This window comes from Ambystoma mexicanum, chromosome 2p (genome assembly GCF_040938575.1).
Source record: "Ambystoma mexicanum isolate Mex_15411 chromosome 2p, UKY_AmexF1_1, whole genome shotgun sequence".
Classification (NCBI taxonomy): domain Eukaryota; kingdom Metazoa; phylum Chordata; class Amphibia; order Caudata; family Ambystomatidae; genus Ambystoma; species Ambystoma mexicanum.
This window is the reverse complement of record NC_090923.1, coordinates 1,442,791,445-1,442,805,224: the sequence shown is the minus strand read 5'-3', so window position 1 is coordinate 1,442,805,224 and position 13,780 is coordinate 1,442,791,445.

The window sequence follows — 13,780 nt, the reverse complement described above, 5'->3', positions numbered from 1 at the left end:
CACCCCCCACCCGTGCCAAGACTCAACATCTGGAGGTCTAAGGGCACCAGGATCGCGGTGGTGCAGCCCCGGCGACACTCTGGTGTGCAGACGGAGGGACGCAGCTTGGAGGTGTGGGTTCCCCCCCCCCTGGAGTTGAGACGGGTGCCGGGAGCCAGGTGCGCGGTCCCGAAAGGAGGATCCGGGGCCCAGGACCTGCACAGGAGTCGGTTGGAGGGGCAGTGCGGGTGATCCCTGCCACCCGCCCCGTCCTGCGAGGAAAAAGCAGGGAGCCGAGGTGCCGCTGGGGACACAGTGGTGCGGGTCCCACAGCACTCAGGATCTCCTGAGGCGCCAACTGGGAGAAGCGGCTGGGAGAGGCGGGTTCCCCCCTTCCCCTAGAAGACAGGACAGGTGCCGCGGGCCAACCAGCGAGGAGGACCCGGGCCCCCCATCGGAGTTGCGTGGAGGGGGGGCAGGTGGTCCCTGCCCCCACCAGCTTGAGAAGTGTGAACAGGAGGTCTGCGGTGCCGGAGGAGACCCGGCTCAAGCAAAGACACTGGAGGCAGTGGAGCTCGCCGGCCACCGGGGGGCCTTAGGATTTTGAAGGCGTCTGGAGGAGTGGGAGGTTGCCCCCCAGAGAGGCTCCCATTTAAGTGGCAGCCGCGGCCCGCGGGGGACCCTACTGAGAGGCAGGCGGTCTGGGGTGGACAGAGCCCTATACCAAGCGGGGCCGCAGGAGAGGACTAAGGGCGTGGGGATATCTGGTGCCTCCCCCTGGGAAAAGCCCTTACACGAGCAGCAGCTGGGACCCGCCAGGGGCCCCAGTGAGAGGCGGGCAGCAAGTAGGCCCCAGAGGAGGGGCGGCGAAGGTACACCAGCAGACTGGGCCTCTGGCGGGGACAAGGTGACAGATGAACGGACTGTTGGCTGCCTGGTTCCCCCCTACCTGCGTCAGACCCACTGCGAGTCGGAGGTGAGGAGTGGGGCAGTGAGAAAGTAGGGGTGAGAGGAGGACTGAGTGCACCCATCAAGCAAAGTGAGCAGGCCCCTGTATGGGGGAGGAGTGTGGGGTTCAGGAGTTGCCCAGAGGAGCGGCTGGGAAGGAGTGGGCTCCAGCCACCTTCGAGGTGAAGGGAGAAGCGTTGACAAGAGCTAAGTCCTCGCTGGGCAGAAGACCGCCACACAGCTGGATTGGCCTAGGACCTGGTGGATTGTGAGGCCCCCCCAAATGAGGGGATGGGTGACAGCACAGCACACGACATTGTAGGGGCGGAGTGGGCCCCGGGCTAGCAGGTCTAACATGGTGGCAGTCCGCCCTGGTCCCCTTTGTGGCAGACGGAAGAAGGACCCCCCCCATAAGCAATAGAGGAGACACTGAAGAGCCTGACCGCCGGTGTGCAACGTCGCTGAGCTGCCAGGGAGACCTACTATAAATGCCTTCCAGGCCCAAGGGGAGGGCAGGCAAAGTCGTTCGTCCTGTGAGTGAACCCAAGGGAACCTTAACTTCACTCTGGCCAGCAACTGAGAGCAGAGAGCGGAGCAAAGCAGGGGGCGAACAGCCTAGGGAGGCATGGGATAAGGAAAGACCGGAGGCGTCGATGCAAATGATGAGGCAAGACCTCAGAGGAGAAATGCAGAACCTAATGGACTTCCTGCCCAAAACCTTTCAGGAGCAATTTCAATTGATGAGGAGTGACCTAAACGCGGCCTTGGAAGAATTGCGACAGGAGACGGCTCAGCTGGGGGAAGATGACAGACCTATATGAAAGGGGCCTCCAAGAGTGCGAAAGGGATACAATGGCAAACAGTGAGGCCATAGATAGGTTGGACATTGCAACAAGGAACTTCGAGGTAACGATTGAAGACTTGGAGAACAGATCCAGAACTGTCAACATTAGGATCAAATTGTTGCCGGAGGCCGTCACCGACCAACAACTGAAGGGAGAGATCCAGGGGATCTTCGCGGGGCTTCTGGGGGAGGCGTCTCCGGGGACGATTGAACTAGACAGGGTCCACAGGGTGGGCCGTACCCCAGGAAGATCAAACACCAGGCCGCGGGATGTGTTGGCGGCTTTTGCCGGGTATAGCCAAAAGGAGGCAGTGCTGAGAGCAGCGAGGCAGAGCGAACCGGTGCTTTACAAAGGTCAAGAAATCTCTCTGTTTCAGGACCTGGCCGCCATAACACTGGTGAAGAGAAGGCAAATGGGACCAGTTTTGAGGGAACTGGTCCAGAAGGGGATAAAGTACAAATGGTCCTTCTCTTTCGGGTTGGTGTTTGAGTGGGAGGGGAGCCAGAGGCGAGCCACCACCCTTCAGGAGGTAGCCGGTATAATCCGACTACACATGGAAAACGGGGAGGGGGGAATTGAGGGACCCACTCAGCCCAGGGCAAACAGAGGGAGAGGGGTAGACCATGGGAATGGTCCACGGTGGGGGAGGGGCTTCGAGGAAGGAGGAGGGTGGCGCTGCGGGGGCCGGTGGCGGGGGACTCTGGCAGAGTCAAAGAGAGCAATGGGGGCGGCGATGTGGGATAGACCGGGGGCATAGACTCTCGGTTGGAGGCCTTGTGTTGGGGGTGGTGGGAACAAGGGCTTTACACAGGGGCCTGGGGTCACGGAGGTGAAAACATCCTGGAACGAGTAAGGGCAGGAGTGTCCGGGGGGGGATGAGCAAGAGGGGTGGGGGAGGGGGCAGCCTCACCCTAAATTGGGGGTTCAGGGTGGGGAAGGTGGGTGGGGAGGCAGGGAGGGGGATTTGGGGAAGTTATAGTTGCCAATGGAGTAGGATGGATTCCAGGGGATGGCAGGATGGAGATGAAAGGGGCAGAAGGAGGGGGGAGGATATCTGTGCCCTCCCCAGGAAGGGAGGGGGGTATGTTGAGGGCAAACCTGGGGTTGGGTTGGTATGTTGGCCGGGGAGGCTGCTCCGTGTCTTAGCGCAGCATTTAGGTGGCTAACACATAATGTGAGGGGACTAAACTCCCCCCTCAAACGAACAAAGCTGGAGCAATTTACCAAGTCTCATAAGCCGGATGTGCTGGCGTTACAAGAGACTCATATACTATGGCAGGACCAGTGCCGTCTGCACCTGAAAGGCTTCCCACAGATATTGTTTGCATCGGGCCCTACGAAGAAAGGGGGGGTTGCTCTGGCCTTTGGGAGGGGGATTAATTTTAGACCCCAAGATATCCTTAGAGATAGTAATGGGAGATACATTATGGTGAGGGGGGAGATAATGAGTTTGTGCTATACTATTGCATCGGTGTATGGCCCTAATGTGGGCCAAGACCATTTCTCGCATGAAACCCTGGACACCTTAGAAAACTTTGCGAGGGGACAAGTGATATTGATGGGAGATTTCAATCTTGCTTGGGATAGGAAGTCGGACCGGTCCCAGCATGAGAGGGAAGGGGGGGGAGCGGTGGCTTCTCCCCAGTTGAAGGCGAGATGGGAGGAGGCCTGGGCTACGAGATGTATGGCGTGCAATACGGGGAGATGAGGAGGGGTTCACCTTTCTTTCTGATGTCCACAGAACCCAGTCCCGAATTGATTACATTTGGGTCTCTGTCAGCCTGATGGGGGAGGTGGAGGCTGTTGAGGTGGGCCCTTTGGGGATAGCTGACCACAAGGTAGTGCAAATGAAAATGCGGCTTCGGAGGCGAAGGCCAGGGGTGTGGAGCTAGAAATTCCCGGGGGAACTCCTGAGGGACCAAGTGATACGGGAGGAGATTGGAGGCAAGATCCAGGACTTCTTTGAGAGGAACAATAACTCGTACACAAGTAAGAGCACAAGGTGGGACGCCTTCAAGTCAACCTTGAGGGGGGAACTCATCGTTATGAAGGCAGAGAGAAATAGGCGGTCTAGAAACTCAGCTGGAAAAGGAGGTCGAGATCACCAGGGCGCGGGTACCGGAGTGCCCTACAAGGAAGGCATATAGGGAGTATAGGTTGGCGGAAGGCCAGCTGGGGATCTTGAGGACCAGAAAAGCGGAAGAAGCTATGCTTAGGGTGAGGCAAAAATTCTACGCAAAGGCCAATAAGGCAGACTCACTCCTAGCTCGCCTCCTAAGGGGACAAAGGGAGCAGAAGGTTATAACGGCTATCAAGTATGAGGGGGGTAAGAGACTCACCCGGACCGAAGAGATAAAGGGGAGACTAGTTGAAAGAGTTCTTGGGGAACTTGTCTCTTCCGCGACTATCTAGGGAGGAAGGCGAAGATCTGGGCCGACCTATCACGGAGGATGAGGTTAGTGCTACCATAGTGTCACTCCCCCACAACGAAGCTCCTGGACCTGATGGCTACCCGGCCTCCTTCTATAAAACCTTCTCACACCTTTTTGTCCCGCATTTAACACAATTATTTAACACATTCAGCACTGGGGGTGGAATTACCCCTACGATGGAGGAGGCCAAAATTACCCTTATCCATAAAGTGGGGAAGGACCCGGAGGAATGTACTTCCTACCGTCCTATCGCTCTTATAAACACAGAGGCAAAAAATGTTACCAAAATATTGGCGAAGCGCCTGGAAAAGCACCTACCCTCTTTGATCCACCAAGACCATGCAGGTTTTGTGCTGGGAAGGCAAACCGCCGATAATATCAGGAGGTTGGCTCATTTGGTGGAGAAATCCCGCAAGACAACCACTCCGACGATCCGCTTGGCGCTGAAAAGGCGTTTGATCGGGTGGAGTGGTTGTTCTTGTTCCAGGTGATGGAAAGAATGGGCCTGGGGACGGGGTTTATAAAAATGGTCACTGCTAATTATAAAAATCCCACTTCGTGGATCTTAGTGAATGGGTAAATATCTCAGCCATTCAGATGGAGCGGGGGACGAAGCAGCGGTGCCCCCTCTCCCCGTTGCTTTATGCAATATATTTGGAGCCACTTCTCCTGGCCATACGAGAGGCAGAAGATATTCAGGGTATGCCATTTGGGGAGCAGCATAGAGTAGCGGCCTTTGCCGATGACATGTTGCTCACGTGAACGAACCCAAAGGAGTCCATCAAGGCAAGCATTGAATTACTAACTAAATTTGGGGAGCTTTCAGGTTTACGGGTTAACTTCCAGAAGTCAGAGTTAATTAATCTGTCCCTAGAGGAGCAAGAAGCGAAGGAAACGAGGGCAATCTCCCCGTTCAAATGGAGTCCGCCTGGGCTGCCTTATTTGGGGGTCAGGATCACACCCTCGCTGGCGAGCTGCTACGGGGCAAATTATGAGCCCATGCTATTGGCAATCAAAAAAGACCTAAGGAAATGGGGCGCTCCAAGACTATCCTGGTTGGGAAGAGGGGCCGTTCTCAAAATGGTGGTTCTCCCCCGGGTACTCAGGCTATCTCCCTGCCGGTCCCGGAAAGTTTTTTAAAGAAATTGGATCGGGCTGTCAAGGAATTTGTCTGGGAGGGTAAGAGGCCGCGTTTGTCCAGGCGAATGATAATGGCGTCGAGGCGGAAGGGGGGCCTGGCCTTCCCCGACTTTCGCCGCTACCATGAAGCAGCACAACTAAGGGTAATCGGAGAACGGTTTTCGGAGGACTATCTTAGGCATTGGGTGAAAATGGATAGAGCTGTAGCATCGGCACCATTTGGGGGAAGTACTGTGGCTCCCACGAAGGCTGAGACCGTCCCACCTATACTTAAGTGCTATTACGAAGGGAGTGGTGGAGAGCTGGGACAGGGAGGTGGAGAAGCGGGGGATTACGACCTTCCCATCGCCGTTCACTCCAATCTTCAATAACGGGGACTTAACACCGGGGTTGGAGAGGAGGGCGTTTCTGAAGTGGAAGAGTGGGGGTTGTAGAACTCTGAGGGACATGTTCAGTAGTGAAAGGGTGAAAACATTTGAGGAATGCAAGCAGGAGGGAGAGGCACCAATACTTCCAGATTAGGCACTGGGTAATGTCTGGGGAGAAGAAAGGCTGCGACTCGGGACCCAACGCAATTTGAACAGTTTCTTACAACCCACGAGGGGTCCAGAGGGTTAATTTCGGACCTATATAGGCAACTAGAGTATGCAGGCCCAGAAATCACTTGGGCGTACATGAGGGGTTGGCAACAGCAGCCGGGGGTCAGAATGGGACAAGAGGACTGGGAGAGGTTATGGAAGCAGATCCCAAAGGTAGCAAAAGCGATCCCGTTGCAGGAGGCTTGGTATAAGTATATGTATGGCTGGCATTATACTCCGGCCCGCCTACACGCGATGTACCCGGCAACCTCAGGGAAGTGCTGGAGGGGCTGTGGGGAAGAAGGTTCAGCAACTCTCATATGGTGGGACTGCCCCATTATCCTGCCTTTCTGGAGCGAATTCGCACAGGCCCTTTCTCAGGCATTGTGGGAGGGAGCCAGCCAGGATCCCCGAGAGATTCTACTGGGGAAGAGAGGGCTGGGGGGCGAAGAGGAGAGGCGAGGAAGAACTAAGGCGAAAGTGATTTTCATGTTGGCTGTGATGGCCCTTATTGCACAGAGGTGGAAGAGCCCTACGATTGCGACAGAGCCAGAGTGGTTAAGGAAAATGTGGGATATAGTTTCGATGGAATGGGCATCTTATGCAGCCAACAATAAGTTGGAGAACTTCACGGCGGATTGGGGAGAGGCACTGGCCTATCTGAAAGGGGAATTCAGGGAACAATGGTGCTCTCAAAGACTCAAAGCTGTTGGACATCTACGGTTAAAAGGTCGGAAGGGAAACAAATGGGGGTGAAGGACCATTGGCGCTATGGCAAGGGTTGGGGGTGGGTATAGTTTGATGCTGTTTTGATCTGTTTTTTCCTCTTTGTTTATTATGATGAAAATAATAAAATGAAGTTTAAAAAAAATGGTTCTTCTACCAAAGGTACTCTACATTATACAGTCTATCCCCCTGAAGTTTGCAAAGAAGTTCATCTTTAGTATTGATAAAGCTTTTCAAGGATTTCTTTGGGTAGAGTGCAATAGACCAAGGATTCCCAAATATGTTTTGACTCGTTCTGTGAAGGACAGTGGATTTGGTTATCCCAATCTAATGAATTACTGTGCTGGGTTTGTCCTTAAAAAAATCAACATTTTATCTTTCTAAAGTTAGTAATTATGTTCCCAACTGGCACGTTATTGAAAATGCACAGTTCTCGCTGTATGCTCTGAGTGATATGTACTCAATGTTCAAGATGCCGAATTCTACAGTAAAACTACCTACTATGAGTACAACTAGGGAAGAATTGCAAAATGTGATGATAAATAGAGGGGTAAACATTTGGATACAGTATGACGCATCTTTGTGGCATAACATAGGGTTACAAATATCAAATAAAACTTTATGCTGGCAGAGTTGGATCAAAAAGGGCATACTTAAAATTTGTGATGTATGGGAAAATGATTGCATGATTTCCTTTGATCGCCTGAGGGAATCCTTCAGGATTGGGGATAGGCAACGTGGGCGTTACAAGATTTTGAATACTCTTTTGATAGAAAGGAAAGCAATGTTGGGTGACACCATGAGAGAGAGACCCTCACTATGTGAGATCATTCGCTCCCTTTCGTGTACAGTATCTACGTACATGAAATGAATGCCAATGGAGAACTCGCATGTGGAGGCTTGGGAAAAACGTTGTCAGGCTTGGGTGGAAGATTGTTACGCTCATCTGGTATCCACGGGGACGCTACCCAGCTGTGGGGACTCTCAGCCGCTCCCAGGTATAATCAGCGGACAAGTTCTGCCTGGAAAACAGGTGGGCAATGTTCAAGACTGGGCAACTGGGGTAAGAGCCTCCCAACACCCTGTATGCCCGCAGCCCCTCCGCGGACCTTTCCTCACCTTGTTATGGATTTTGGCATGCTCTCCGTCCTGCCTTCTTGGCAGGGGCGCGTTGTCCTTTGTGGGCGAGTGCGATCTAGTTACTTCACTGATGCAGGCCCTTTAGAGTCTTTCGGGTAGGTCTTATTACTGTTGTACAGTATGCCTTTCTTGGATTTAAATAATGTCTTTTCTCTCTCCTTAGGTGTGCGGAGGTTCGCTGTGGAACGTTGGCTGAATTGGGACTCGCCGGCAGGTGCTGGTGCTTCGAGAGCGCCTTGATGCGGTAAGTAGGCGCAATGCGCAGCGCTAAAATGCCTTGCCTTTGCTAACCTGTTGTCTTTTGTTCCCGTAGGTTGCGGTGCTCATCCGGAGCAAGAAGTCCCAAGGCGATGCAGGTCGATGGGCGACTCGTGAGGTAAGCTGCCGGCACAATTGTAAAATTTCTAATGTCCTGTTTCTCTCCTTTTTGCAGATCCGACGTTCCAGGAGGATCGCAGTTCCTTGGATGCTGTTTGCAGGAGCGGAGGGCAGCTAGCGGTGGAATCACAGGTAAACTGCTGCTATTAACAATGTCCTTTTGTTTTTCAGATGCTGTTCTTCCGAGGTTCGCAGATGCAGCTGAACACGATGAGCGTCACGTTGCAGGATTTGCAAAGTAACGCAAAGCGTGCTATCCAAGTCAGGTGTGGTTTAAATAGCATCAAGAAAGTAGTCCAGGTAAAGTAGTCCCTAGGCTACCACACCCAAAGCACTATACCGCCTAGCTTGGTTCCAAGGAACCAAGCTATGTGGATGCCTCCATGTTGACTGGCACTGAAATAAAGTAGTTCCCAAGCACAAGTCTTCATTAAGTATGAGCCTGGCACCAAAGGCGCCAGGACTGGCCCCAAGAGGGCCTAGGCAAAGGATGCCTAAGCTTGTTGGGGGCCCGAGCCGAGACCCCTCCTGGCCCATGTACCCGCTGGGGGGGGTTTCAGGAAGTGGATTGTGACAAAGATCTAAGCATGGATATCCCTATGGAGGAATGGGAATACCTGCTTCGTATAGGGGTACAGATGAAAATGGACCTGGGACTCCGGTATGTTAGACAAAGGTTTATCTGTAGACTATATTGGACACCTTCAAGAATGACCAGGTTAGGACGTTTGGATACTGATACCTGTTGGGGTTGCGGTTGGGGCACCCTAATGCCTATGCTGCGGACATGCTCTAGAGTATCCACCTTTTGGAATGAGGTTTTACATAGATTAGACATCGTAGTGGGAGAGCCTCTCCTGCGGACCTTCTACTTGACAATTTTGTTATCTAACAGGGACAGAGGGGATGAAGCCAGAATAAGAGCAGATTGGATTGATAGGGTTTTGGCAAAGCAAATACTTAAAGTTTGGAAGTCGAGGAAAAAGCCAAATGTACATGAATGGCTTTTAATAATAATAATATTTATTGTGATTTAGTTTACAATGAAACTTTACACATTGATATAGTTTTTACGTAAGAAAAAAAAAGAAAACATATATAGAGTAAAAATTATCATAAAAAGGGAATACATAACAATTTAACTACAAAGTTATAAATAACGAGAAAAAAAAGACATCAAATTCCCTAAACAATCAGACCATCATGTCTTCATCTCATCACTTTTAGAAAACAGTAGTTACGGTTTTAGCAAAAAAGCATACAATGCCTCATAATAGCAGCTAATCTTCAGGGCGAGCTTCCAGCATATAGTTAACAGTCAATAATGGTTTACCATTATAATAGTTTTTGCTTCGATGCACACCCATGATAAATGGCGGGGTTATTTAGGCTTAGACAGTAACTGGTCAGTAGTTCCTCTTTGTTTCCTCCTATATGGTTATATTAAGGCTTTTTTCCACCTTCAGCCAGATATTATACAATACCATCAGGAGTCTCATGCTGTTAGAATTGATGCAATGATACCAGAATAGTTCCTCTTTGATGTATCTATGATTATGCACAAAATTGCCCAAGCCGAGGTTAATGGCACTTAGCATCTGGTGGCATTCAGTCAACAAATGTCTAGCCGTCTCTGGCTGATTCATTTCCTTACATAAACGGCAAAGTCGTAATTCAGGGGCGATCCTGTCTCTTCTCCCGGTGATCATTAATGTGGGTAGTTGTTTGAGCCTTAAAAGTAAGATGAAGCATCTAAGTCTCACATTAGGGCACAGATTGAGGTAGCTCTGAGGTTTTTTGAAGTTGTATAGTCTATACTGGACAAACTAATAGCTTTTCAGTTTCCGGGGATGGGCATAGTTCTCGAGCCAGTCCCAGAGAACTATACGTTTACCCAGGGCCCTCTGTACTTCCTCTGTAACACTACCCACCCGGGTTTGCCACCCAATGGCCGTCAGCAGTTTGGACATTTGCTCGTTCATGGGACACGGGGGGTTCTCCTTAGAGATCTCTTGGTAGACGGCCTTTAGCAGCCCATTATTTGTTTCACCACTCATTCTCAAATAGAGTAGGGCTCGCTTTAAGACTTCAATCCCAGTTCTAATCTTATTATTGCCATGGGAATTCCTGGTGGTAGACCCAGGATAGAGCGCCAACATTTTCCTTCTATCACCTGTAACCATTTCAAGTCAGTATTAAGGAGAGCTTCCAGACCATAGATGATCATAGGGGACAATACTTGAACATAAAGTTGACGTGTGCCCCAGATAGTGAAACCCCCCCCGATTTACTGTGAATTTATGGAACAGGGCGGTTAATTGTGCCACTCTTGAGATACGCGACTGTTTGCATGTTCCATAATCCCTGATGGTCTCAAATTCGACCCCTAAATAACGATAGTAAGGAATGTAGGTGATGATAAGGAATGTAGGTGATGATATCGAGGCCCACACTCAGCTGGACAAGAGAGGTATTCTTTTTAGTGAATCTCATGGCCTTAGTTTTTTCCAGGTTAATTTTAAGGCCGTTTCTCTCGGCATATTCCCACAGAGCAAGGGCCGATCTGCGTAGCACACTGATAATGTGATCAAGTATTACTAGGTCATCTGCGTAGGCAAGAACAGGACAGATGGAATCTCCTATTTTCGGTGGGCAGTTGGTCGCGGCCCTAATGGCCACGGGGATGTTGTGTACGTATAGATTATATATTAAGGATGCCATAACACAGCCTTGTTTGACCCCTCTATTTTGGAGCACACTTCTGGTGGTATGACCTTCCTGGTCCAATTTTAATTTTACAGAAGTATTCTGATGGAGCAGTCTGAGATAATAAATCAGGCCCTCGGGCAGCCCATTGATTTTAACTTCTGCCAAAGACAATCTCCGGGAATAGAATCGAATGCCGCAGAGAAGTCTATATAGAGGGCATATAATGGGGGCTGCCCCCCTGATCTAGCTCGTGTCCTTAGAAGGCCATAACCATGATGTTATGTGCCATGGAATATCCCTGCCTAAATCCACTCTGAAATTTGCAAAGTATATCAGCTTGCTCTGCCCAGAGCTGTAGCTCCTTTAATAAGAGTGAGGCAAATATCTTCCCCGCGGTATCTAACATTGAAAGGAGTCTATAGTTGCTGGGGTCCGCTTGATTGCCCTTTTTAAAGACCGGTATAAGAACCACCATTTGCCAGGACCTAGGTATTTTCCCCTCATTTAAGATCTTGTTGAACATAATAACTAGTAATGATGCCCAAAATTCAGATTGAGACTTCATCACAATGTTTGCTAGTCCATTAGGGCCCGGGGTATGTGAGGATTTTAATTCCGTAATCATATTTATCACCTTTTCATAAGAAGGGTTAATAGGCGGAATTGACGGCATATTGGTCAATGGACACGATTCCTCCGTAACTTCCTTGAAATTGCGATTTTCAAGGAATGTTATCCATGTTTCGGCCTTAAGAGGGTTAACTAATGAGCCTTGTACAGTGCTCCGCGCTTCGTCCAGTAAAGACCAAATATTACCGGTGTTACCGGTACAGATCGCGTTTACTAGCCTTTGCCAGGACAAGATTTTATCAGATTTCCTTTTGGCCTTGATAATGGCTCTGTATCTATTTTTGACACTCCTTACCTTAATATAATACTGGTTGGGATCACATATTTGTCTCTTAGCAAGCCGAAGTTCTGCTCTACACTCTCTCTTGGCATCTCTTATCATTCTATCAAAAGGAGGCTCCTCACCCCCCCCCCTCCAACTGGTCATAGCTCCTATACGACAAACTGCATGGGTCTCAACAAAAGAGTAAATTCAATTTTTGATGGAATTGATCGACATCTCCCCAAAAATCGGTAGAGGTAGTAAGTTATCATTAGTTAAAGCTGCCACGGCGTGGGCCACATTTTTATCCGACCAACTAATCTGTGAACCAGCTTTGTTTAGCTTAATGTTACCCATATTGATGACAGGGGGAGTCTGTTACCCTGGTTTTCAATTTGCATATAAGTGTGGCATGGTCACTCCACTTGTTAGGGATTACTTGCATGTCATCCACCATCTCATGTAATCTTGGGCAAACAAAGATGTAATCTAAAGTACTGCAGGAGGTTCCATTAGACCAAGCATGGCGTCCTGGATAATCACTAATGGTTTTACCATTGACCATTTCAAAGTCCCATAAATGAAATAAATGTTCCCACCCTCGGCCTTCAGAATCACTATATTTAGTATGTTGCATGTAGATTTTAACTTAGGGTTATAGGACTTCCCTCTCATCTCGGTCATGTGGCAGTTAAAATCGCCAACCACTATTACCCCAGTGTTTCCGAGTTTTAGCAACCAGGTAGCCAATAGGTCATGAAGAGCCTCCTGCAGTTGTTCTCTTAATAATGCACCAGGGGGGTTATAAAGGCTGACTAATAGGAAGTGATCCTTTCCTGCCTCATTGCCATAGTAGACTTCAACCGCCATCATGTTACTAGCACATTGGGTTTCTACTAGTTTTGAACCAAAGGTGTTGGTTATCCCCGTGATAAGGCCGCCATAAGGTCTACCCTTAAAACCTTTTTTTGCTGCCATTTGGTAAGTGACAAAACCATCCAAAATCAATGGATGCATCGCCGAGGTTTCTTGAAGACAAAAACAACTATGTTTATCCAAGATTTTGGTAGAGCCCTCTGTTGACAGCAGATGAGCAAAGCCCCTGCAGTTCCATGACAAAATTGTAATATCTCATTGATTTAGCAACACTCCAGGTAGCGAATCAGCCAGCCATTTTAATACTTGTTGGATGTCCGAAACTTCCACATTCTTCCCTTGAGGGAGGTTAGGAAAGGCACAGGTCTCAACTGGTAAATCTACCTTTTTAAGCAGATAGCTTATGTCGACGTCATTCAAGTCAGCATCAACCTCCATATCAACTGCTTTCAATTCAATCTTATAGTTCCTTAGCAATTGTGCGGTTGATAAAAACTTGAAATGGAGCGCGGTGACCTGGAGATTTGGGCCTTTTAATGGTTCCACGAATTGGAAGTCGTCTGACTTAAGGACCCTCAGTTGCGGTACGTAGCTCAATCTAGATAACAGTTCTGAGCGAGAGAGCTATTTTGGCTCTTTACTTAAGTATAAGTTCTTTATCAAACATATTAGATTTCCTTCCGTGGCAGCTTTAGTTTCGGTCGGTAGAGTTATATTAGTTGTTGAAGCCAGTGGCTCGGATACTCTGTTGAGGCACACCACCTCCGAAGCCTCATCCTCGTCGCTCACGTTGTTTCCCTCGTTTGCCATCCTCCTCATCAAGCTTATTCATTTTTTCCCATTTAGGTATTAACCAGCTGGTCAGGCTGCCCTCTCCGCAGTTCCTCCTTTTTCTTGCTCTGGCCGCTCTTTTTTTTTTGGCTTTCTTTAAGGGATGCCCAGTGTATTCCTTACCGGGCCTGGAAGGAGCCATTGCTTTGGCTCTTGTATTCTCAGCCGCCCTCCTAGCCATTCTTCGTTGCTTACGCGAGAAGAAAGGTTCATTGGTTTCATTATCAACCTCTGGTCCCGGAATTTGTTGGTCCTCGGTTTGCTGTTCTTCAATTTCTTCGACCAGTTGTATAGCTTCCGAAAGGT